Source organism: Maylandia zebra, linkage group LG2, assembly GCF_041146795.1.
Source record: "Maylandia zebra isolate NMK-2024a linkage group LG2, Mzebra_GT3a, whole genome shotgun sequence".
NCBI lineage: Eukaryota > Metazoa > Chordata > Actinopteri > Cichliformes > Cichlidae > Maylandia > Maylandia zebra.
In genome coordinates, this window is record NC_135168.1 from 9635107 (window position 1) to 9662632 (window position 27526).

Here is a 27526-nt window from a genome sequence, read left to right on the forward strand (position 1 = left end):
AAATATCTAATTGTGAACAAGGTGAAGGAAATCTCATATAAAATTCTTCATAAATGTGACCCAGCCAGTCACTATATGGTAACATTTAAAAGAGACATAAATACTAATTGAACTTTCTGTGGGGATCATCCAGAAACTGTGGCACATCTCTTTTGGTTCCTCTACACAGAGATTCTGGAAGAATTTAGCAGTTTTGTTATTGTCCATATTTTAAGGGAGTTTTCTTTACGATGGGAAATGTTTTATTCTGTTTCTTTAAGTTCCCCAGGAAGAATGATAAATGTTTTTTTATAAAAAAATTGTTAATACTTTTAGCTATTTTATATCCATAAATGTAAGTTTATTAATAAAACACCATATTTCTGCCTTTTTATAAGGATATGAATTGTACATACAATCAATTTCAGACTCAACCAACAAAAAGCCTCTCAGAACAATATTTATATGTAGATTTTTTTCGCCTACTCATATCATAATTTTTTTACTCCTGGTTCTGTATGTTCATGTTCTGTTCTTTTGTAAACTTCATCTGTTTGTATGTTGTATACTCATTGTGTTTCAATAAAGTTCGATTTAAAAAAAGGTACGTTCTAAACGAAGCTTCAGACGTCACTGATCACGTGACTCTGGCCAAACGAATCAAGCCTCGACACGGTGCTTCTGAAGCAGCGCGTTGATCTTTCTGACACACGCACCGGAGCGTCAGCTTCAAGCGGACCATCACTACGTCTCACATCTAAAGGTGTCAAGGTAACTTTGAACTGAGTTCAGTCAATCTGGAGTTTTTCCAAGTTTTCTGTTGCTCTCTGTGAGAGAAGAGCGTTAAAGGCGGGGCTCTCCAGAGTCCAGCAAAACAGGAAACCACAGCTGGGTGTGTGTAAGTGTGCAAACCAATAGAATGCATCGTGGTGGGGGGGGGCATCACGGGCAAGAAAAAAATAAAATAATCGGTCGTACCCATGCTTCCCCGACGTCATGCCAGCGCATATTGGGAAATTCGTAGGCACCGATCGGTTTTCTATCAGCCATTTGCTGGGAGTAAGGGCGCCCTCCGTTTGCGAGGTGCGCCTGCTGCTGGCGGCACAGGGAGGAGAGGGCGGGGCGGCGGGGAGTCTCTGGCTGGCTGGAGCGGCATCTAATAACCAACTCGCAAAACAAAATAAAAACAACAAACAGATATTATGATACAGACTTATAATCTGCACCCATGTTTTTTCTAAATTCTATAAAGTGAGCGCGAGAGCCCTCGGTGCGCCTGCGCGCTGCTGAAGTCAAAGTAAACTTTATTGTCATCTCCGCTACAGACAGTCCAGCATATAGAGAGACGAGACGACGAGGCTGCAGTTACAGCGGTGCAAGTAAACAAACAATAAATATAAGAAGAGTAAGAAAATAAATCTACACTTTAGGACTCGGGGTAAAGGATCAATAACAATTTAATTTATAATTTACAGTTTGATGATTTAAAGTCTCACACAACCCGTCAAAAGGGGCGGGGCCGGCTGCTTCCAAGTAGAGCACATTTCATTTATAATGATGTAAATCCAAGCCCATCATGGATTCACGATCTGAATCCTGGGTTGTGTGAAATCCCAGAAATCAACCTTAGACAAAGTGAATCTGTGAACTAAGGTGTAGGTCTGTTAGGTTAATTGTGCTGATCCTCGGGTTGAGGATATCACGTGGTATAAAGGTCCGCCCTTGTCATTTGTTGAGCAGGAAGAGTGAGCGCTTGTTTTCATGCAGAGTACGTCCCGGATCAAAATGTGAAGTTTTACAAATCACCACTTCTTTAGTGAATATCATTTCAGTCTCAGACAACCTCGTTTCTCTTACAGAGGTTGAATGCACCTTCTGCGGATGGCGGTACCACACAGTGTGCGTGGACTTCCCCTGCACAGAAGGCAACTACAAATGCTGTGAATGCTAAATAAACAGAAACAAATGATCCCTGTTGTCTTTGCTTGATGATTGGTTTGAGTCTTGACAATCCACATTGCTGGCGTTGCATCTTTCAATGGCAGCAATGGCAGGTATCAGTGCTCAAACCTTTTGTGTTTGTTTCCAACAAGTTGCCCACCTCGGGAAACAAAAATGTGTTCTTTTACTTGTCAGATGAACATGTGAGACACTTTGACTCTTCAGTGCAGTGTGGAGCCTAACAAAGATCTGTTTTGTGTCCCAGCTGATCAGCAGGAGGAGGAGAGTCTGACGGAGCAGCAGAGGAACATTTTCAGCTACTTGGACTCAGCTCAGCCACTACAGAGGAAACAATGAGCTCAACACAGAAGGTGACAGACAGAGCAGGACCATATGACCAAAGATATTTATCACCATATACATTTGAACATTTGCCATAACGATGTAGCTGACGATAGAATTGACACCAGACAAAATACTTTACAGCTGCACAACTTTATTAAAAACCCATCAATGTATTTTCACTGAAACAAGCAGCTGTTGTTTATGTGCATTAAAGTTATATAAAAATGTAACAGTGCAAATGCAAATTGCTCGCTGACAGTTTAACCAAAAGGCGTTTCCAGTGGAAACTGGCCGACACATCCTGAGCATAACCATGTATAATATCCACTAAACTTCAGAAGAGGTTATACAGTCGTGGCCAAAAGGTTTGAGAATTGCATAAATATTGGAACCTGGAGAAGTTGCTGCTTAAGTTTTTATAATAGCATTTTGCCTGCACTCCAGAATGTTATGAGGAGTGATCAGATGAACTGCATCGTCCTTCTTTTTATAATACAGATTTGTACTTTATTTCAAATTGAACCTTTAAAGGGGCATTTCTGGACTTTTAAACACCAGTAATGTACTTTTAAGGGAACATTTAAAAAAAAAGTTCCTATAGGTACAAAAATGTTCTTATTTTGTATTTCTGAGAGTGTATCATGTAACACTATAGATCAACTTAGCTCAGAATATATAAAGCATATAAACAGTTACAGCAATATGATGCAACAAACACAGCAGCTACTGATCCAAAATACTCAAAGCTTCATAGAACTGAAACCAACATTTATTTTTAGCTCCATTCTGCTGCTCAAATCAAATCAAATCACTTTTATTGTCACATCACATGTGCAGGTACATTGGTACAGCACATGTGAGTGAAACAGAGTTGTGCAAAATACAATAATGTAAACAAGCAAAATACAAGAATGGCTACGTCTGAAACTAATAAATATATGTACAATATATAATAGTATATGCATTTCTGGATGTGTATACCAAATATTTTTCTACGTGTGTGTGTGTGTGTGTGTGTACACATATTTTACAAATTAAATAGAGTAAACAATAAATAAAATATATAAAAATATACAGAGTTGAATATGTGCAAAACAAGTGGCATTTATATACAGTGTGGAGTGCATAATGTTGAAGTTCCAGTAGTGAAGCTGAGGTGTCTATGAAGTGTTCAGCAGTCTGATGGCCTGATGGAAAAAGCTGTCTCTCAGTCTGCTGGTACGGGACCAGATGCTGCAGACCTGCGAACCTCCTTCCTGATGGAAGCAGTCTGAACAGTTTATGGCTGGGGTGACTGGAGTCCTTGATGATCCTCCCCGCTTTCCTCAGGCACCGCTTCCTGTAGATGTCTTGGAGGGAGGGAAGCTCACCTCCAATTATCCGTTCAGAGCACCGCACTACTCGCTGGAGAGCTTTGCAGTTGTAGGAGGTGCTGTTGCCATACCAGGTGGTGATGCATCCAGTGAGGATGCTCTCAATGGCACAGTGATAGAAGGTCCTGAGGATGCGGGGGCTCATGCCGAATCTTTTCAGTCTCCTGAGAAAGAAGAGGCGCTGCTGCGCCTTCTTCACTGTTTTGTTTGTGTGTACTGACCACGTAAGATCCTCAGCCAGATGTACTCCAAGGAACCGGAAGCTGCTCACTCTCTCCACAGCAGCGCCGTTGATGGTGATGGGGGTGTGTACTTCTCTGCACCTCCGGAAGTCCACTATCAACTCCTTTGTCTTTGCGACGTTGAGGGTGAGATGGTTGTCTTGACACCAGTGGGTCAGGGCGCTGACCTCCTCCCTGTAAGCTGTCTCATCACCGTTGGTGATAAGACCCACCACTGTAGTGTCGTCCGCAAACTTCACAATGATGTTGGAGTTGTTAGTGGCTGTGCAGTCGTAGGTGTAGAGTGAGTACAGGAGAGGGCTCAGTACACACCCCTGTGGAGCACCAGTGTTCAGTGTGATGGGGGATGAGGTGATGCTGCCCAGTCTGACCACCTGGCGTCTGTCAGACAGGAAGCTAAGGATCCAGCTGCAGAGGGAGCTACTCAGTCCTAGATCCTGCAGTTTCCTGTCCAGCTTCGAGGGAACAATGGTATTGAATGCTGAGCTGTAATCTACAAACAGCATCCTCACATACGTGTCTCTCTTCTCCAGGTGTGACAGGGCAGTGTGTAGTGTCAGGGCTATGGCATCATCAGTGGACCTGTTGTGGCGGTATGCGAACTGTAGAGGGTCCAGTGAGTCGGGTAGTGCAGAGCAGATGAAGTCCCTGACCAGCTTCTCGAAGCATTTGCTTACGATGGGGGTCAGGGCTACAGGTCGCCAGTCGTTCAATGAGGAGATGGTGGAGGATTTGGGTACAGGGACGATGGTGGCCATTTTGAAGCAGGCTGGGACTACAGACAGAGAGAGGGAAAGGTTGAAGATGTGCGTGAACACTCCAGCCAGCTGAGCCGCGCATGACTTGAGGACGCGGCCGGGAATCCCGTCCGGACCAGTAGCTTTGCGTGCGTTCACCTTCCTGAAGCACTTCCGCACATCCTCCTCAGACACAGTGTGCGCACTGACGTCATCCGCGGTGCGCACACTGTCTGGTCTCATGGTGTTCGCTGTGTCGAATCTAGCGTAGAATACGTTTAGATCCTCACACAGAGAGGCCGTGGTCTGCGGTGTGCTGGTTTTCCCTCTAAAGTCTGCGATCTTGTTTAGTCCCTGCCACATACTCCGAGGGTTGTCAAACTGTTGCTCCATCCTGTCCCTGTACTCACGTTTAGCTGCTTTGATCGTCTTCCGGAGTTGGTAATGTGCGTGTTTGTAGTCCGATGTGTTCGCGGAGGCAAAGGCGGTGCTCCGTGCTGCCAGTGCCGCGCGAACATCTCCATTAATCCAAGGTTTTTGATTTGGGAAGGATTTAACTGTTCTGGATGGGACGACATCTTCCACGCATTTCCTGATAAATCCACAGACTGAGTCTGTGTACTCATCAATGTCTTTAGCGGCCACGTTAAACACTTCCCAGTCCGCGTGATCAAAACAGTCCCGCAGCGCAGACTCCGATTGGTCCGTCCAACAGTGCACCGCCCTCCGGGTTGGAGCTTCCTGTTTCAGCTTCTGCCTGTAGGCGGGCAGGAGCAGGATGGAGCGGTGATCTGATTGGCCGAATGGGGCGCGGGGGAGGGCTTTGTACGCATCCCGGAAAGAGGTGTAACAGTGGTCGAGTTGCCGGTTTCCACGTGTGTTGAAAAGGATGTGTTGATGGAGTTTTGGTGAGACTTTCTTCAGGTTTCCCTTATTAAAGTCTCCGGCTGTGATAAACGCTGCCTCTGGGTGTGCGGTTTCCTCGCTGCTGATCGCGCTGTACAGTTCCCTGAGTGCTCGGTCAGTGTCGGCTTGTGGGGGAATGTAAACAGCCGTAATAATCACTGCTGTAAATTCCCTCGGTAGCCAGAATGGCCGGCACTTAATCATCAGGTACTCCAGGTCCGGTGAGCAGAAGGATTTGACCGGGTGCACGTTCGCATAATCACACCAGCTGTTGTTGATCATGAAACATACACCACCGCCTCTGCTTTTCCCAGTAAGATCCTGTGACCTGTCCGCGCGGTGCACGGAGAACCCCGGTAGTTGTATTGCGGAGTCCGGTACCTTGTCCGATAGCCAGGTTTCTGTGAGGCAGATCACGCAGCAGTCCCGCATCTCTCGCTGGAATGAGATCCGTGCCCGAAGCTCGCACAGCTTGTTCTCCAGAGACTGCACATTAGCCAGTAATAAACTGGGTAACGGTGGTCTGTAAGTGCGCCGTCTCAGTCGAACCAGAACGCCAGATCTTCTCCCTCTGCGTCGGCGTTTGCGGCCTCCAGGGCCAGAGAACAAAGGCGTCTCAGGTGAGATGAATGGGGGGTCTGCAAACGGAGCGTCCGTGTTGCAAAATTTGAACTCCGGAAAGTTATAAGAAAGACCGTCTTTTATGTACAGTAAGGTTTGTCGGTTGCACACAAGGAGACAAGTGCTGCTTGTGAAAAAATAAAGGAAAAGGAAAATTAAACACAGAAAAAAGCTGTTGCTTGGGGGAGCTCGCGACGAGGCTGCCATACTCTGCGCCATCTTGTTCCAACAACTGCTGATACAGACTTTAGGTTTCTGAACATTAAACTTGTTGCTGCCTTTCATAGTGTGTAACTTGAAGGCCCTGAGTACTTTCTCCCACACTGAAAACACTGGGATGATCACATTATTTGAACATTACCTAATAAGACTGATTCAGCACAGACAGTTATGTTAAACTTTCCTAGCAGTCCTTCACAAACAGGGAACAGTCTGTCTATTCTCTCCATCTGTCAGCTGCTGCTGGCTCTTCCTCCTCCTCTTCCTCACACACTGCTGAGTTTGTCCTGGTGAATCATCAGGGCTGCAAAGCCTCACAGATGATGTGCAGCAGTGGGTCCCTCAGTCTGTCCTCACTCTGGACACTTGCAGTCGTCACACATGGAAATCAAATGTGTGATAAGCTGCAGGATTCAAACACAAGTGTAACTTATAAACACATGTTCATACTTTTATTCCACAATCAGAGAGAAAGAAACAGAGAGAGAGTGCAGGACAGACAGACAGGTGACAGTCTCAGGTGTACACACTGCTACACAACAGCACCAGAGAAGCAGGATTTAGTGTTTGTGTTATTACGAGTGTAAACAAGAAGAGTTCCAGATGGTGCAGTGGACACATGTGTGACTGCTGTGATTAAAGCATCTTTCTTTCAGCTTAACGAGTGAACCGTCAGCTCGTTCAAACACAAGTTAAAGTGCGTTTGGCTCGACACCACCGAACAGAGGCAGCAATATAACACAGCTAACATTAACAGTGCAGTGAATCCTGCTTGTGCCGTGATGTTCAGGACTGCAAACCGAGCAGCATCACTGACTTTCAGCTTGTTGTGTTTGTGGATATATGACTGACTTTAATTATCCACAAAATCATCACATTCTCTGTCAGATGAAGGTCGACTATTGAACGGCGTATATTTTAAAGGCTTTAAAACCAAGTTAACGCTGAAAGTACAAACATCACTAATGTCACATGAGTCTGCCGACAAGGCATAGCTATGGCTATGAAATGCTCTTTGTGTATCACTTCTTCATTATGAAAGATGTCATTAATGCACTAGTAATGTCTCATCTGGAGTATTGTTCAATCATTTGGTCAGCAGCTAATAAGACAGATCTTAACAGACTTCAGTTAGTCCAGAATAAGGCGTCCAGATTAGTGTGAAGATGTTCATACTATACTAATATTGATAAAATGCATAATAACCTTTCTTGGCTTCCTGTACAGGCTAAAATATTCTATGGCTTACTTGTAGTTCTAAAGAAAGCAATTCTGTTAAACACACCACATTTATTCTGCTCAGCTGCAGTATCCAGATGAAATACATCATCATATTACACAGTTTTCAACAAGCTGCAATTTAGTAAATGCTCGAGTTAAAAGTAACGTTTTGTAAAACTGTTACATTTAGAGCAACTTTTAAGTGGAATAAGTTGCCTTAAAAAATTAGAGAATTATTCAAAACTTCAATGAACACTTAAAAGCCGATTTACAGAGCTTTTAGTTGTTGTAAATATTGTAAGACATGATTTGTTTTTGAAATTTGTGTAATGTGCCTCAATGTTATTGATATTCATCATCAACATCATCAACTTTATTTATAAAGCACTTTAAAACAACCACAGCTGACACAAAGTGCTGTACATTGGAACTGTAACATAAAATTACATGAGATATAAATAAAACACAAATAAAAGAAGAGTGAAATCATTAATTAAATAACTACTTCAATTAAAAGAGAAACTAAGTCTCACTGAGGTTAAAAGCCAAGGAATAAAAGTGGGTTTTAAGACGTGATTTAAAAGTGGACAGTGAAGGGGCCTCTCTAACATGCATGGGCAAATGATTCCATAACTTTGGAGCGACAATAGAGAAGGCCCCGCCCCCTCTGAGCTTCCTCCTGGATCTCGGTACCTCCAGAAGCAGCTGGTCAGCTGACCTGAGAGACCGACAGGGTGTGTGGAGATGAAGAAGCTCAGAGAGGTAAGGCGGGGCAAGACTGTGAAGGCATTTAAAAACAAACATAAGAATTTTAAAATGAACTCTAAAAGACACAGGCAGCCAGTGCAGAGAGGCTAGCACGGGGGTTATATGCTCTCTTTTTTGAGTCCCTGTTAGGAGTCGTGCAGCCGCATTTTGAACCAGCTGCAGACGTGAGAGCAATGACTGACTGACCCCCACATAAAGTGAGTTACAGTAGTCCAGGCGGGAAGAAATAAAAGCATGGATCACTGTTTCAAGGTGCTGCCTCGAAAGAAAAGATTTTAGTCTTGCCAGTCGCCTTAAATGATAAAAACTGGACTTCACCACTGCTCTGATTTGGTTGTCCAATTTAAAATCACTGTCCAACTTAAAACCAAGGTCAGTAACAACAGATTTAAAATAGACTTCCAGGGATCCTAAAACAACAGGGGAGGACTCACAGGGACAACTGGGTCCAAACACCAACAGCTCTGTTTTCTTTTCATTAAAATTTAAAAAGTTTAGAGCCAACCAAGCTTGAATGTCATCTAGACATGTTAAGAGAGGTTTTATGGAGATGCCATCCTTGTGTTTTAGTGGCAAATAAAGTTGGCAGTCATCGGCATAACAATGAAATGAGATCCCATGCCTTCTAAGGATAGAACCCAGAGGCAATAGATACAGTGAACAGAGCAGTGGCCCTAAAATTGAGCCCTGTGGGACGCCGCATGACAGAGGAGCAGAAGACGATTCGTAACCGAGAAGGCTGACAGAGAAATATTATTATTATTATTATTATTATTATTATTATTGATTGCTTATATTTGAACAATTGTGAAACCTCACTGTGGATGTAAGAGTGAAATTATGTGGATATCTTGAATCCACTTTATTGTGTAATATTTTATGTGAGTATTTGACGGAAGACGAGCAACATCTGTTGTGGAAGCTAACGGGGTTCCTTTAGAATAAACAAACATAGGATTTATTATCACTGAATAATTATGTATAAATCTATACAAATTATAGAAATATGTAATAGGAAACAACAAAATAATCTAAATTATAAAATAATGTGTGTGTGTGTGTGTGTGTGTGTGTGTGTGTGTGTGTGTGTGTGTACACAATCAGGAGGGATGGGCATGATTTTAGTGTTTGAACAGTCATGAATTATCTTTAACAGCAGGTTGGATGTAATGTGTTAGAACTACCAGCAGGTGGGGATAAGAGACCTTTAAGGTGTTTGGTGCCACGCTCCACCTTCAGGTTTAAAACTAGTGTTAATGGAGTTTGAAGGTTGAGTTTGTTCCACGACTGCATTTCACTCACTGCCTCTGTTTGTATCTCTGTCACTGCAGGACCAACATGGAGCCAGAAGTCAGCGCTCTCAGGAGGCCGACAAACCTCACAGAAGAAAGGGAGAGAAAAAATGGAGTGGGATGGAGTTTACTGTGAGGGCTTCACTAAAACAGCATCAGGTCATCCACACTGGAGAGAGACCGTTCAGCTGTGACTTGTGTGGAAAGTCTTTTTCCTTGAAGGGTTACCTAACAAGACACCAACTCATCCACAGTGGAGTTAGAGCGTACAGCTGTGATCAATGTGGCAGAGCTTTTACTCACAGTAGCCACTTACAGAGGCATCTAGTTACCCACTCTGGAATTAAGGCATACAGCTGTGACGAGTGTGGGAAGGGTTTTACTGAGAAGGGTTACCTAAAACAGCATCAGGTCATCCACACTGGAGAGAGACCGTTCAGCTGTGACTTGTGTGGAAAGTCTTTTTCCTTGAAGGGTTACCTAAAAACACACCAACTCATCCACAGTGGAGTTAAAGTGCACAGCTGTGATCAGTGTGGCAGAGCTTTTACTCACAGTAGCAGCTTACAGAGGCATCTAGTTACCCACTCTGGAATTAAGGCATACAGCTGTGACGAGTGTGGGATGGAGTTTACTCTGAAGGCTTCACTAAAACAGCATCAGGTCATCCACACTGGAGAGAGACCGTTCAGCTGTGACTTGTGTGGAAAGTCTTTTTCCTTGAAGGGTTACCTAAAAACACACCAACTCATCCACAGTGGAGTTAAAGTGCACAGCTGTGATCAGTGTGGCAGAGCTTTTACTCAAAGTAGCAGTTTACAGAGGCATCTAGTTACCCACTCTGGAACGAAGGCATACAGCTGTGACATCTGTGGAAAAACTTTCAGCCGGAGAGGGAGCCGAAATACACACCTACGCATTCACACCAGACATGATGTGTACTGCTGTGAACAGTGTGGCAAACAGTTTACAACAGACGCAGTCTTACAACGACACATGTTTACCCACACTGAGGAGAGACCTTATCAATGTGACCTGTGTGAGAAGACTTTTAAATCTCCACATCACCTGAGACGACACCAACAGATCCACACCAGAAAGAGACTCTACAAGTGCAGCTACTGTGAGGTATGTATTTATTAGGGGTGCAACGATACACAAAATTCACGGTTCGGTTCGGTTCAATACTTTGGTGTCACGGTTCGATATTTTTTTCGATACATAAAATGTTCATGCCTTTTTAATTTGTCATTTATTAAACTTATAAATATATATTTTAACTCAAAAGTACAGTTTTTAAATTTAATGTTGCTGAAACAAAAGTAATTTAAAAAATAAATATATCTCAGGGGAAAGCAATTTTTTGATTGATGTTTTGTTTCCTTTACAATATTGTTGAAAAAATTGTTGAAAAACAAATTACAACATTGTATAAAAATTACAATCATCAACTCAAATACTTGGTTCTAATTGAACAGAAATTTCTATGAACTTGTAAGAACTGTGTAGGACTTGAATCAGTCTGTGTCAGATCCTGAATTTGAAATTTCCACTGAAGTCACGGGTAAGAGGCAAGTGGAACCAAGATCGAGGCCATTTGCTTTTTGAAGTTTGCAAAGACTGCTAAATTGTGCCAGTGGTAGTTCACTCTTTGCAACATTGTACGCTGTTCTAAACAGATTTTTTCAGGTTTATTTTTAGTATGTTATTTGCAATTGGTGTTTGTTCTGGGAAAGATATTGCAGACTGAGCAATAATGCATTTCTTGCATTTCTCATGGGTTCTAATGGGGGCCTTTCTTAAAATTACTGGTCCCAGTAACAAAGGCGCTTGTTGACTCAGCAATTGAAAGAAAACCAACGACACACCCGGCAGAACATTATGTTATTTACACGGATCCACATAAGTGGTCCGGATGTGCGCATTCGCTGTCAAAATAAAAGACGCGCACCAGATAAGAAGTTGCAGCGTGCGTTTGCGTCCATATAAAAGGCAGTGTTTTGTCCGCTAGAGTGGGATTTTCACGGCACATTCCGCACCACATCTCTGTGCGTTCATCATTTGTTTGAAGCTAGCTCATCTCCTGCAACCACTTTTCCGAGAATACGTGCTTCTTTTGTGGTTCGGACTCCTTCTGACATTTCTTTGGAGGTAGAGGAACACCAAAGTAATTGCTTAAAGGAGCTTGCTTCTTCGACATCTTTAAGAGTTCTAAACAAATGTCTGTCCTCCTCCAGAAAATCTTATGTATGCAAACACGCGTTGCAACTTCATATCTTGTGCGCGTTTTTTTTTTTTTTTTTTTGACAGCGAATGCGCACCTGCGGACCACTTATGTGCAGCCCCGGTTATGTAGCTCATCATATTGCAGCCACAGAAATTCTTTTGTCCATGAAACCATAAAGCTGCACTTTCTTTTTGCCTTATAGTCTGGTTTGTCATAACTTTTCCGTTTTGTGGTAAGCTTTTCTTTGGCTGTCACTTCTTCACCCTGACCTGTCTTATTTGGCTCAGCAGAACTAAAATATATATCCTGCTGCTTTTACACACACACACACACACACACACATAACGCTCAGTGATTATCTGCGCGATCAACCTCTCACATGTTTAAGCTGCGGGAGATTTCACTTGTCATGTTTGCATAGTAAGCTAACGATTAATAAGACGATGTCAGAGGAATTGGTGCACAAATTATCATCACTCACAGATCAGTACTGTCGCTCTCTATACACAGTTCGTGCGATTGCAAAGTGAAAGCAAAAAACAAGCGCAAATTCAAACGCGATTTCGATATGTCACATATTGACAGTGGCTCACCGATGCCAATGACATAATTACCCAGCTACATTTCCGAAAGAATGCAAAAGCATTGACATATATTTTTCCTTCCTACAATAGCCCGACGGGCAGGGAAGAGATAGATTTTGGTAGCCCGACTGGAAAAATCGCTAGCCCCAGGACATCGGACTAGCAATTTTGCAAGCCCTGTATCTGATTGAGGAATCACTCATCTTTGGAAAAGAGAGTTTATTACAGAGAAATGGCTCTTTCCAAAATAAAAGCTATACTATACGCTTCTTCTGGGCTATATTCTCAGCAGCATATTGTAGCGGGTCAGGGCTGTTCGGGATTCTGTTTGTACAGTTATGTTTTGTTTATGTTGCCATAGTGACGGGTGACGCCCTCTCACTGCGACGGTGTGTCCTTCCGGGGTCAGAGGGCGCCCTGTGTGTTGTTGTTGCTGTGCGGTTGCCGCGCTGAGCAGTTAGCTAGCGGCAGTGTTCTTCGGCAGATGTCAATAAACGGCTGTGCTCCCTGGCTCGCTCACGGGAAGCAAGACCAAACGACACCTCCGTCTCCTCCTTGTCTGAGCTCGCCACATTGGTGTCAGAAGTGGGATGATGGTGGCACCCCATGTTCTGACCCGAGTGACTTTCCCCCCGCCGGTCGTGACCGGCTGGTGCGCCAAAAGAAGGCACCTGGACATTTGCAGGACTTTGTGTGGGGTAATGGGGTCGTCGGGGACGACTGACCCCTTAGGTTGGGGCTATGTAGCGGGTCAGGGCTGGTCGGGGTTCTGTTTGTACAGTTATGTTTTGTTTATGTTGCCATAGTGACGGGTGACGCCCTCTCGCTGCGATGGTGTGTCCTTCCGGGGTCAGAGGGCGCCCTGTGTGTTGTTGTTGCTGTGCGGTTGCCGCGCTGAGCAGTTAGCTAGCGGCAGTGTTCTTCTGCAGATGTTAATAAACGGCTGTGCTCCCTGGCTAGCTCACGGGAAGCAAGACCAAACGACACCTCAGTCTCCTCCTTGTCTGAGCTCGCCACAATATTAAACATATCAGGTCCCCATAAGGAAAATCATGTGCTAACGGCTGTCTAAATGACTCGGGTAAAGTTTGTAGCATGCATGCTTGTTGTTTTTGTCTGCTTCCACTTGTCTTTGCACTAGGATGATGTCGGCGTAAATGTGCAGTCATATTCGTTGTGTTCCCACTAGTGCTGTCAGCGTTAATCTCGTTGAAATGATGTTAACACCACAACACGGCAAATCTCCGTTAACGAGCTACCCCTGATCGCCCCGTGCGTGGGGCTAGACGGCCAACACGTTAACGAGCCAACTGCGCTAACACACTAGTTCCCACCCATGTAATTGAGCATTGCGTGGCACATCCAACATACTGTTTTACTTTAGTCCATGACACGCTTACCTTCAGGGTCATACGTCACATGAAAACCAAAATAGTTCCAAACGCCAGATCTTTTATTTATTTATTTTTTTTGTCCCGTTGGGTCTTTAGCCATCAGAATTGTTGTCTTAAGGCCAAGAAAAATGCCAAGCGGATTTATTTTACCAAGTGGATCATCATGGCCTTGCCATATTGGTCCATTTGATTGACCTTTATTATAAATTAGAGATGGCACGATACCACTTTTTTATGTCCGATACCGATATCATAAATTTGGATATCTGCCGATACTGATATGAATCCGATATAGTGTTTTTTAATCAACAAAACTGTTTTTTAAATATCTTGCTGCATTTTGAAAGTCTGCAAGTTCATAATCAAGTTTAAAACAACAACTACACTAAAACTATTCTGTTATACCTGTATACAAAAAAAATATTTCATAGTTCAGCAATACTGATCAATCTAATAGGCAAGGCAAGGCAAGTTTATTTGTATAGCACAATTCAACAACAAGGTGATTCAAAGTGCTTTACAGAGACATTAGGAACAGAAACAAATAAAAAGCATGATTTAAAATTGATTAAAACAAGCAAATAAACTAACTAACTAATTAACAAACAAACAAACAAAACAGTATATAAAATCAAAACAGATAAAATCAGAACAGTAGATAAAATCAGTAGTTAAATGTAAGTTTTGAAATTTAAGCTTAAAAGTGTGGATTTGGTGCTTTATTCAAATGCAGCTGAGAACAGGTGAGTCTTCAACCTGGATTTAAATAAACTGAGTGTTTCAGCTGATCTGAGGCTTTCTGGGAGTTTGTTCCAGATATAAGGAGCATAAAAGCTGAATGCAGCTTCTCCGTGTCTGGTTCTGACTCTGGGAACTGATAGAAGACCGGATTCAGATGACCTGAGGGATCTGGAAGGTTCATACTGGGTCAGGAGGTCACTGATGTATTTTGGTCCTAAACCATTCAGAGCTTTATAGGCCAGCATCAGAACTTTAAAGTCTATCCTCTGACGGACAGGCAGCCAGTGTAAAGACCTCAGAGCTGGACTGATGTGGTCCACTTTTTTGGTCTTAGTGAGGACTCGAGCAGCAGAGTTCTGAATGAGCTGTAGTTGTCTGACTGATTTTTTTTTAGGTAGACCTGTAAAGATGCTGTTACAGTAATCAAGCCTACTAAAGATGAATGCATGGACTAGTTTTTCCAGGTCCTGTTGAGACATCAGATCTTTTATCCTTGAAATATTCTTGAGGTGATAGTAAGCTGACTTTGTTATTGTCTTAATGTGTTTTTCTAAGTTTAGGTCTGCATCCATCACTACACCCACATTTCTCGCCTGGTTTGTGGTTTTTAGATGTATAGATTGAAGTTCTCTGGTGACCTGTAATCATTTTTCTTTGGCGCCAAAGACTATTACCCCAGTTTTGTTTTTGTTTAGCTGGAGAAAATTGTGGCACAACCAGTCATTGATTTCCTCAATGCATTTACCAAGAGCCTGTACAGGGCCTCGGTCTCCTGGTGACATTGTGATATATATTTGTGTGTCATCTGCATAGCTGTGATAGTTTATTTTGTTGTTGTTTATAATCTGTGCCAGTGGGAGCATGTAAATGTTAAACAGAAGGGGTCCCAAGATGGAACCTTGGGGAACTCCACATGTGATACTTGTCTGCTCAGATGTGAAGTTACCTATTGATACAAAGTATTTCCTGTTTTCTAAGTATGTTTTGAACCAGTTTAGTACAGTTCCTGAAAGACCTGCCCAGTTCTCCAGTCGTTTGAGTAATATGTTGTGGTCAACTGTATCAAATGCTGCACTGAGATCCAGTAAAACTAAAACTGACATTTTTCCACTGTCTGTATTCAGACATATGTCATTAAACACTTTGGTCAGAGCGGTTTCAGTGCTGTGGTTCTGTCTAAAACCTGACTGGAAGGCATCGTAGCAGTTATTCTGTTTTAAGAAGTAACTGAGCTGTTGAGAAACTGCTTTTTCAATGATCTTACTTAAAAACGGGAGATTTGAGATTGGCCTGTAGTTGTTCATTTGTGTCTTGTCAAGATTGTCCTTTTTCAGTATAGGTTTGATTACAGCAGTTTTTAGTGATTCTGGAAACACACCAGATAATAAAGAAAAGTTGACGATCTGTAACAGGTCTGACTCTAAAGTCTTTGAGACCTTTTTGAAAAAACTTGTTGGCAGGACATCTAAACAGCAGGAGGAGGAGTTCAGTTGACCTAAGATGTCCTCCAGGTCTTTGCTGTTAATCGGGTGAAACTGTTTCATGGTGTTTAAACTGTTTTTTGGTGGACACAGTACATATCCTGGATCTGCTGTTGATGTACCAATTGCTTGTCTAATTTTTTGGATTTTTTCTGTGAAGAATTTGGCAAAGTCATTGCAGGCCATGGTCGAATGAAGTTCAGCTGCCACTGACACAGGAGGGTTTGTTAGCCTGTCAACTGTAGAAAATAAGACCCGAGCATTATGGCTGTTTTTAGTGATGATGTCAGAGAAGTAGGACCTCCTTGCATTCCTCAGTTGTAAATTATAATTGTGAAGTTTCTCTTTATAAATGTCATAATGAACCTGGAGGTTTGTTTTTCTCCATCTGCGCTCAGCTTTCCTACACTCTCTTTTTTCTTTTTTCACCAGTGTGGAGTTTCTCCATGGAGACTTTTTCCTTCCAGAGATAACCTTCACCTTAATGGGAGCAATAGTGTCCATTACATTTAACATGTTAGCATTGAAGCTATTGACGAGCTCATTGACTGAACCTTTGGACAGGCCAGGTGTTAATGGGAAGACCTGGTTAAAAATTGCACTACTGTGTTCAGTTATACACCGTTTTGTGATCACTGTTGTTGATATATTTGTGTGGGCTGAGATTTTACTTTCAAAGAAAACACAGTAATGATCAGACAGGCCCACATCAGACACAGTAACCTTTGAAATGCTCAGGCCTTTGGAGATCAGTAGGTCAAGAGTGTGTCCTCTATTATGTGTGGCCTCTGTTACATGCTGAGTCAGCCCAAAGTTGCCCAGAGTGTTACTCAGGTCTTTAGTCCCTTTGTCCTGAGGGTTGTCCACATGAATGTTAAAATCCCCAACAATAATTACACAGTCAAAATCAACACAGATCACAGACAGCAGTTCACTGAGGTCATTAAAAAAGTCTGTGCAGTATTTGGGAGGCCTGTAAACATTAAGAAACGCAACTTTGAATGGGGCCTTCAGCTGTAAAGCCACATATTCAAAAGACTGAAAAATTCCAGGAGATAGCTGCTTACATTGAAATGATTCATTAAATAAGACAGCAACCCCTCCTCCTCTCCTGCTCACCCTGGCCTCACTGATAAAACTGTAGTTAGGAGGGGTCGTCTCGATGAGAACAGCTCCACTGTTATTTTGGTCCAACCAAGTTTCAGTTAAAAACATAAAATCAAGGCTGTGCTCAGTGATTAAATCATTAATTAAAAATGTTTTCCCAGCTAAAGATCTAACGTTTAATAAAGCCAACTTAAGTGTTTTAGAGGCATTACTTGTCCCCTCGTGTTTGGGAGCAGTCTGTGGCACACAAGGTATGTTTACTATGTTTAAAGATCTTTTAGAGTGCACCTCTCTGTGTTTTGACCAGGCCACATGTCTCCTTCTGTCACCTAAAAGTACAGAGATTTTAAAACCTTCTAGTAAACAGGGTCCCAGCTTCTCCTGGGAAAAGTCACCACTGCCATAATCCTCATAGCCCGGACCCTTCACACATCACACATCAGACTGCGGAGACAGAGCGTGAAGGTGGTAAAGAGGAACTAAGGGGGGCGAGGCTGGGCAATGTGACTTCGATTGCTCTGTTGAGGGTGGGGCTCGATGGCGAACCTTTGGCCGCTCTGGTGGGGGGTTTATGGGGGACAAAAAGGGATTGGGACGGGGGGTAGATCTGAGCCCAGCATTGACCCGCTCCATCATCTCCTCAGTGAATTTCAGGTGTGGGGGGGAGGGAGAAAGGGAGGGGGAGGAGGGTGATGGCCTGTCAGGGGTTTGGGGGACTGGGGAAGGTTGTGGTCCCTTGTCCTGGTCGTTGGTGTTGTTGAGAGAGTTGGAGGCAAATAGGGACCCCTTTTCTTGCCTTTCTGAGGCTCTTCCCGGGTGGGGGCAAATGGAGCTCCTCCTCAAGGTTTCTGCTGGGCTTTGTCTGTTCTTGGAGTACTGTTTGTTCCTCTTTATGAGATAACTCCTCGTTTATCTCAGCCTTGGCACCAAGCACAGATGGATAACGTATGGAATAAAACAAGTTGGAGGTTTAATAAACTTAAACCTACACCATCCTCCCTATTCTGGTATTTTAAAGAGTACTTAGCGTAAATATTAAGCAACCTAACTAATAGGGTTCCAACTCCCAGCAACAACAAAAATAAATAAATAAAAAATAGGTAACCACCCCTCACGCGCCACCCCATGATGCTTAATCGACGTAATCAACCTTAATTTGATGCAGTGTGAAAAAAAAAATGCACAGAAATCAATTATTTTTCAAGAAATATTAAATAGATTCAACATCTTTCTTCAACAAAATTGCAGACTGCACAGATGGTACCTTCCCAAAGGAAAAAGTACTATAGCTTACTAGGGTATATATATTAGACTTAATAGTCACTATATACAGTAATTGACTTCTATTCATTTTACATCAAATTAAAACTTTGGGTGTCAGATAATTATTTATTAAAAGCTAGACATTTTAAATGAGAATAAGAAAGAAAAGTATGTCTTTGTGCCCCCTTTTCCCAGTTAATGCCCCCCTGGTTAAACTTTGCTAGATTCGCCCCTGCACAGTTACCAGCCGTCAGCTACATAGAAAAAGATCCTGGTGTAGAAAGTAATATTAAATAAATTGTAACAACAGCTTATCAAGCTTAAACGTGCTGCTGTTGTTCAGCCGCTGGTTTCCTCTTTCTGGTGCAAAGTGGGCCAAAAACAAACAAGAGAGACGGACTCGCGACAGAAAAGCCAATCAGCTGATCATTGAGCAGTTTCACGATTGAAGTAGCAGCAGGAGAGCGAGAGGCAGTCGCTTGTTAAGCTTAACGTGGGAAAGCTTTACAAACATTCAGAGATGGACTTACACACTTGCTTCACTTCTCTCGGGGATAACTTTGTCGGAGATGAAATGCCAGGTTGCTAGCGAAGCTCCACATGCTATCCAGACCACCGACGGTCCCGCATGCCACAGCCGCTCTATCACGTGATGCATACTGCTCCGACGTGCTAACGTTCTGAGGCGAGTTACGGCGTGTTGCAAGTTTTGTGAGGTGCTTTCGTGATATTTAATGGATCGGATTACATTTTTTTATTTTTCTCCGATATCCGATCCAGTAATTTAGGTCAGTATCGGACCGATACCGATACGTAATATCGGATCGGTCCATCTCTATTATAAATATGAATTTATTTTATTTTCAGTTGCTACAAATGGGACAGACATGACTGGGGGATAGGACAGGGAGAAAGAATGAAAGAAAGAGAGGGAGAGAAAGAAAACCAAAGGGGAGAAGAGACGGTGAGAAGGGGTGGAAGAAAGAAAAAAAAAACACAAACAAATAAAACACCTGGGTCACCTGTATGGAGGGAAAAAAACAGAAGAGAAAGCAAACAACAAAGAGCAATATAATAAAAAAAACAGCACAATCACAATAAACTAGCTAGCCATAGATATCAATAGTTACTAAATAATAAACGATATTGTGCAGCACGCAAGATAAACAGCGCACAATGTGCTTTGAGGCAGCAGCCAAGAAAGCTGTAGTCCGCGTCTGTGAATATCCGTGTGTACACCTGTGTGCATACCTGTGTGGATCAGCATGCTTGCATTCCAAAGGTTTCTCCATGTAACGATCTGCTAGGGAGTGTGGGGAGCCACAGCCCTGTCCTCCAGGGTATGAAGCAGGTATGGAGGAGATCAAACCTCCAGACATCCAGAGGCTCCCAGAGCACAAGAGACCAAGGAAGACCAACAGAGGGGCAGCCGCGCCACTGTCCCAGTAAGAGCTGAGGAGAGTCCCAGATGAGGGCTCACTCAGCAGCCGCGGAGCAGAAGCCAGGGGGAGTTGCAGTGACGCGCCCGTGAGCTCCGCCGGCAGCCAGCCGTGCCTGAGTGACCGAGCCCCAGGCTGAGAGGCCGGGGGCACCCCACCTTCGAAGTGGCCCGAGCGAGCCCCAGGCTCCAGGCCCCGATAAGCGGCCGCCAAGGAGTGAGCCGGTGTGTACCCGGATGCCCACCCCCAAACACAAAGAACCACCAATGCACCGACACCTGAGGGAGTCCGCCACCGGCAGGGGAAGTGGTGGTGGTGGAGATAGGCCTCCAAACCTTGGAGGGCCTGAGATGTCCCCAGAGATGTGGCGTCTGATACCCAACCTGACATATAGACACAGACATACAGGAACACACAGACACAAACATCCATTCCCACCCTCATGCTCTCATATGCACTTACTCCACACTCAACCAATGTGGTTGGGACATAAAGAGACGCTGTACACACTCCCCAAGCGTACTCTACGAACCAGGTCTAGGTACCCTTGCCCCTGGAGGGGGGAACTGCACCCAGACCTAGGTGGTGTTACCCTTTTCCCTGTGGTGGGGAGAGGCAGACCGCCCTGACTCCGTAGCAGCAGGGAGGCCCCACACTCCAGACTGCAGTCGGACGGCCAACTCCTCCTAGCCCCCCCGCTCCAGCAGGCCGCAGAGAATGGGGGTGAGAGAAGACTCCAAGCCTCCCTCCACCCGCATCTTTGTAGTGTTGATGCATGTGTGTTCTAAGGTGCATTTAAAACCCAGGAGGGCATGGAGCTACCTGCCAGAGAGCAGCAGGTAAGCGCATAGTCCCTCCTGCTAGCCCTCAATGTCGCACGTGTATTTAAAATTGAGAGGTGGGCAACGACGCCAGGGGTGAGGTGTACAACCCTGATGGTAATTTAGACTCCGTGTATCGTGCCCACCCCCAAGATCCTATATGTATGTGTAATGAGAGTGTGAGTAATGTGAATGTCTAAGATGTGGGATAAAATTGAGGCAGAGGCAGAGGCAGCCAGAAGGGGACAGAGGGGTGGGGGGTAGCCTCCTCTGCACCCTGGTGACATACCCCTACTCCAAGGCCCTGCATGTGTGGGTGGTTGTGGTGGAGCGGGAAGAGGGAGGCAGCTGGAGATGGGGAGCGAAGGAAGGGAGGGGCAGGTGACCCCTCCCCGGGGCCAGCTCCCCCGCTGACCCCAGTAGGCACTCCCATACTCCGCGACCCGCCAGGGAAAGGGGGCCCAGGCCCATCCAGACCGGGACCCAGCGCAGCAGCGCCCCCCAGCCCCGGGACAGTCCACCCAACCCCACCACAGAGAAAACTGCACCCACCCCACCATCCACTCATCTTCCAGACTACATGAGACAATAGACACCCAGGCTGAGATCTTCCTCCACCTCTCCTGTATCTCCCCCTCCTGCAGAGAGTTCCTGAGGAGAGGAAAGCTCCTGCAAGGTGTGACAATCTCCCCCACCAGTTGAAGAGCCCCCCAGGTGGCTCGACGCACCGGCGGCACCCTGCGCCAGGGATGGGCCCCCATGCACCCACCCGCCCTCAACCCCGGCAACACACCAACCAGGATCCAAGGCCCCGAGGCCCGGCCAGGGCCCCAGCCCAGAGACGGAGCGCCCCCAGAACCTCACGCCCATCCCGGACCCACCCAGGGGCAGCCAGGCTACCAGGTCAGTAACCCACGTCCGTCAGCACAGACCCTCCCTTAGCCCCGCTGCACGCAGCCACGAGGAAACAGTCACCTGAGAGCCAGAAGAGCCCCCAACCGGACATGACCGCTACCCCGGGTTGAGCCCCCCAAGGAAGATGCCTCCGGGGAACCCCCCGACGCCCTAAGCCTGTCCCTACCCCCACACCAATCACAACAGTGAAGGCGGGACCAAACTATGACCCCCCCCACCCCCACTAGGTGATGGAGCTGATCAAAGGAGCCCAGAGCAATTGATCTGATGTGGTGGCCGAGGCTGTATCAAGACTAATGTAATCTAATAGATAATTTCTATATTGGTTAGAATTAAGATTGTTTTTATTTTTCCAGTTCATGAGGACAGTTTTCTTGGCTATACATAGGGCAGTGAAAACCATATGGGCGATATTCTTTTCTGAAGTGACATTATCTAAGCTGCCCAACAAACAAACTAAGGGGGAAGTTGGAATGTTACATTTCAGACATTTTGATAAGTCTTCACATATCTCGCGCCAAAACTTCTGCACTGGTGGACAGAACCAAAGAGCGTGAATGTAATTGTCTGGTGTATTGCCTTGACAGTGTGAGCAGTTGTTGGAAGATGTAAAGCCTATCTTGAACATCCGATGACCTGTATACTGCACTCTATGTAGTATTTTGTATTGTATTAATTGCAGACTGGGATTTTTAATCAATTTAAAGGTTTTTAAGCATACCTGAGACCAGAAGTTTTGGTCTAAACTGACTGATAAATCTGCTTCCCACTTTGCAATAGGAAGTGATATTGATTCATCTAATTTAGAAAGTGTTCTGTATATTTTAGATAATAATTTGGGGGATTTAAGAGTAAGGAAATGTGCCGCACTTGGTGGTGTTTGTAATTCAACTTGACTGATGTTAAATTTCTTTTTTACTATGGATTTAATTTGTTGATATTCTAAAAATCTTTTCTTGTTGATCCCATATTGTGCAACTAGTCTGTCAAATGGAATAAATTCTGTTCCCTCTAATGTATGTTCTAAGTGTTTAATTCCTTTACAACTCCATTCTGGGAAATTAATCATATTATTGTTTTGTAATATGTCAGGGTTATTCCAGATAGGTGTACGTTTGCATGGGATTAATGAAGACTTCGTTATTTTTAGAAACTCCCACCATGCTGTCAGAGAAAAGCTGATGTTGATACTTTTAAAGCATTCATGTCTTTTGATGTTTGAGCTAATAAATGGTAGGTCTGAAATCTCTAGATCCTTGCATAGTGCCTGTTCAACATCTAGCCAGGGCTCATCTAAGAAGGTATGTTTTAACAATTCCGAGATGAACTGAAGCCTGTTGGCTAAGAAGTATTGGTGAAAATTAGGCAGTTCTAATCCTCCTCTATCCCTTTTTTTTTGTAGCATTTTTAAGCTGATATGCGGGGGTTTATCTTTCCAAAGGAATTTGGAAATATATGAATCCAGAGATCTGAACCAATCTTGTGATGGTTTGTTAGGAATCATCAAAAATAAGTAATTTATTTTTGGCAAGATCATCATTTTTATAGTGGCGACCCTTCCCATGAGTGATATGGGTAAAGATTTCCATCTAGTCAGATCGCCTTCTACTTTCTTTAGAAGTGGGATGTGGTTTAATTTAGTTAAGTCTGAAAGCTTAGGAGAAACATTAATACCTAAATGTTTAATATTTTCGGATTGCAGTGGGGCAGAGGAAGTATTATGGAAGGAGCAGTTAATGGGGAGAACTGTAGATTTTGGCCAGTTAATTGAATAATCTGAAACTCTTGAAAACCAGTTTATTAGAGTAATTACCTCAGAGAGGTTGGTTTGTGTGTTTTGCAGAAAAAGCAACACATCATCCGCATAGAGACTGATTTTATGTTCTATGTTCTTACATTTTATGCCCTTAATTGTTGTAGCCTGTCTAAATGCTGCTGCTAGAGGTTCGATAAAAATTGCAAAAAGTGAAGGAGAGAGTGGGCATCCCTGTCTGGTGCCCCTCAGGAGACAGAAGCTGGAGGATGTCTGGTCATTTGTTCTGATACGAGCTGTTGGGGAATTGTATAATATTCTTATCCAGTTTATGAAAGAGTTTCCAAAACCAAATTTGTGTAAAGTTGCGAATAAAAATTTCCAGTTAACTCTGTCAAATGCTTTTTCTGCATCTAGAGATAATATTATGGTTTCGATGTTTTTATTGTATGAGTAGTCTATTAAATTAAGTAATCTACGAGTGTTTGTTGAGGAGTGCCGACCTTTTATGAAACCAGTTTGGTCAGGATGAATTAAGAGGGGGGTTATTTTCTCTAATCTCTTTGAGAGAGCTTTGCAGATTATTTTAAGGTCTACATTTAAAAGAGAAATTGGACGATAGCTTGAGGGAAATAAAGGGTCTTTGCCTGGTTTTAGCAGGAGACTAATGTTGGCAGAATTCATGTTTGGTGGTAGTCTGCCATTTTCCTCGATTTCCTGCAACATTCCGTGGAATACTGGTGCCAGAATTGTCCAGAATTCTTTGTAGAATTCTGCAGGGAAGCCGTCTGGACCTGGAGCCTTATTATTGGGCATACTTATCAGGGCTTCCTGGAATTCACTTGGCGTCAGTGGCGAATCCAGTTCCATTGCTTGACTGTCTAGTAATTTTGGAAGAGTAAAGTTGTCAAGAAACAGGTCAATTTCATTTTTAGATGGGTTTATTTGTGGTGAGTATAAAGTTTCATAGAAATCCCTAAAAATGTTGTTTATTCTTCCAGGGTCATATATTGTGTTCCCCGATAAATCTTTAGCAGCACATATAGTTGTTTTTTTCTTTCTTTATTTTTAACTGGTTAGCTAGAAATCAACCTGATTTGTTACTGTGTTCAAAATTCTGCAAGCGAAGTCTTTGTATAAGGAATTGTGTGTTTTTTTTTTTTTTTATTAATAGTTTCATTTAATTCTAGTTTTGTCTTGCGTATTTTGTTCAATGTTTCCTGATCTTGGTCGCACGCGTAGGCTTCTTCTAGTGATTTGATGGTTTTTTTCTAATTCCTGAATATTTTTGTTTTCTTCTTTCTTTTTGTGTGATGAGAAAGAAATTATTTTACCTCTCATCACAGCTTTCCCTGCTTCCCATAGAACAGAAGCAGATATTCCGGGAGTGTCATTAAAGTCTAAATATGAAGTCCATTCCTTTTTAAAATATTTAATAAAGTCTTCATCTTTAAGCAGTGATGTATTAAATCTCCAGTTTTTACTTGGCGTAGTATTATTCTTGTGCATTAGTGTTAAAGATACAGAAGCATGGTCGCTGACAGCTATAGGATGAATCTCAGTGTCTGAAATGTCGCTCAGCAGTGAGCTGCTGACCAAAAAATAATCCAGACGAGAGTAAGAGTGATGAACATGCAAGAAAAAAGTATATTCCTTACTGTTGGGGGGAAGGGAGCGCCATGCATCGCGAAGGCCAAAGTCGCTCATATACTGTTTGATTATATTTGTGGATTGCCAATTGCGCTGAGTTCCTGTTGTGTTGAGCCTATCCATTTCTTCATTTAGTCCAAGGTTGAGGTCACCGCCAAGAATGAGTGCGCAATCGAGGTGTTCAGAGAGTGTACTAAAAAATCCGTGGAAGAATGAGGGTTCATCAACATTTGGACCATATATACTTACAATACATAGTTTTTTGTTCAATATTGATAGTTTAATAATTAGAAATCTACCCTCTGGATCTATAACTGTATCGAGTACTGTAAAATTAACATTTTTATGTATTAAAATTGCTACTCCCCGTTGTCTAGAATTATAACAGGCTGCAAACACGTTAGGAAACTCAGGTGTTTTAAGTTCGTTTAAACCTGTGACAGGTCTGTGAGTTTCTTGTAATAAAACAACATCTGCCTGTAGTTTTTTAAGCTGGTTAAATATCTTTAACCTCTTTCCTCTGGTGCCAGCTCCATTTACATTCCATGTGACAAACCTCAGCATGCCCATAATTGTGTGTGTATGTCTAATGATGTACGCTGGGTGTTTTGTTTAGACAGGTGGAGAGAGTGTGGAAACATCCCTTGTTTGTAAATAGAAAGAGAGAGAGAAAAAGTGTGGTGAGAGGCTCCATAAGTCTGACTATGTGTGTGAATATTCACTAATATGAACAAGCGTGGCTTGTGTTATGTGTCCTGCAAGTCTGTGCGTGCTGTGAGGCTGTTGTGAATGTGCTGCCGTTGAGCGGATGTGTTTGCGTGATCGTGGTGTGAAAATATGGAGAAATAGAGGGTGTTGTTTGTAGGTGAGTGGGGAAGTAGGTGAACACAGCAGTGAAAGACAAGAGAAAGAAAGAAACCACATGAACTGTGAGCAACAACAAAAAAAGGAAACGAAACAGAAACATTCCAATTAAAGTAATGACGGAGGGTGACGGTGTTATATCTGCTATGACATCCTACTGATATTACTAGGTTAAACCCATTTTAGAGGAGAAAGTGTGAATGAATAAGAAAAGAGTGTAGCGGGTTCTTATCTGGAATCAATCAATCAATCAAGCTTTTATTCGTCACATGCAGGTTGCCCTGCAGTGAAATGGGACCCCCCCCCCCGACCGTACATATATAACACAAACATTACATGGGGATACAGGTCGGAGATTGGTAGAATCAGAAAAACATTGAAATATACACTACAGTGGGGAAAGTACAAGAGGAAAAAAAGAGACCCCTACTCATGCTATGATTCCATGGTAGGACAGCATGAGAACAGGAAACAAAAAAACTCCTCTGCACAAAAAGCACATAAATGTCCACAGCACAACATTGTGAAGACATGACAAGCCACAGGGGTGGGAGGGGGGTGAGGGGTAATCCGAAGCGAACACAGCAGCCGCCCCGCACAGCGCTACCATTCCAGCGCGGCACGCAGACCCGCCGTGTTCCCTCGCAGGAAACAAGCATCGAAGGCGTTGGGAAGGGAGGGGGGATGAGTGCGTGCTTATCAGTGTAAGTGTATGTGTGTGCGTGTCCATAGTTCAGCTGAGACAGTGTCCTTCGGCCTATCAGGCTAAGTAAACAGTCCTCCAGCCGATCCAGGTGTCCTTCATGGGATGGGAAGAATAGTCATCACACAGTCGTTATCAGGGAGTTGTTTTGGTGGGCTCCAGCCTTGGGCCTGAGCAGCTGGCGCCGTGGTGTCCAAATGTAGAATATTGTTGATTTCTCCTTTATGCGAGCAGCGAATTTAGCACTCTGACACTGGGGCCTCGATTTCCCGTTGGAGAGCCGCGAGCCTCCCCATGATGGTATCAAGCTTCTGTTCCGTGGTGTTCTCGTTCTTTTGGTTCTGAGACCCCACAGCTGCAGTGAGCCGTTCTGCGATGTTATCCAACTTTCGCTCAAGGGTGTTATTGTGAGCAGGCCCCTCTCTGATGTATCCTATCATACGCTCAATGGTGTTAGTTTGAGTCTTCACGGCAGCTGTAAGCGTCTCCAAGGTGTTAACCATGCTGCGTTCGGTGTGGGAGGCCGCGCCTCGTCCCATCGCTTCAATTCCAGCGGTCAGCTTAGGGGGGGTTTGAACAGCTGATTCCGCTCTCTTATTTCTCCGATAAGTCAGGGCCAAGCCAGCTCCGATCAGCAAGAACCCTGTTATCATGGTTCCGAATAGGTAAATATCCTCAGCGTCCTCGATAGACAGTCCCGCCAGGCACAAGATCCTCCAGGTCTGCCACCCATCCATCGTGTATCCGGCAGGGAAAGTCCCTCCAGGGCACTCGGGCTCTCCCGAGCCCAGACTTCTCGTTGAGAAGAGGGTGTCAATAGCATTCAGAGACCAGTTGATCAAATCCATAATTCTCTGTTAGGTTTTAGAGAACGACAGTGAGAGACTGTTCGAGGGAAAAATAGTGCACACGAGACAAGACAGGACACAAGAGGCTAAGC

General features: G+C 43.9%; 1 long non-coding RNA gene across 1 annotated transcript; it reads left to right on the top strand.

The window, feature by feature from the left end:
• The first annotated feature begins 457 nt into the window (after window positions 1–457).
• LOC143420767 (uncharacterized) lies at window positions 458–10789 on the top strand. The gene is made up of 3 exons (XR_013100498.1): window positions 458–750; window positions 2186–2291; window positions 9684–10789. It is a non-coding gene; the product is annotated as an uncharacterized LOC143420767 (long non-coding RNA).
• Window positions 10790–27526: the final 16737 nt, after the last annotated feature.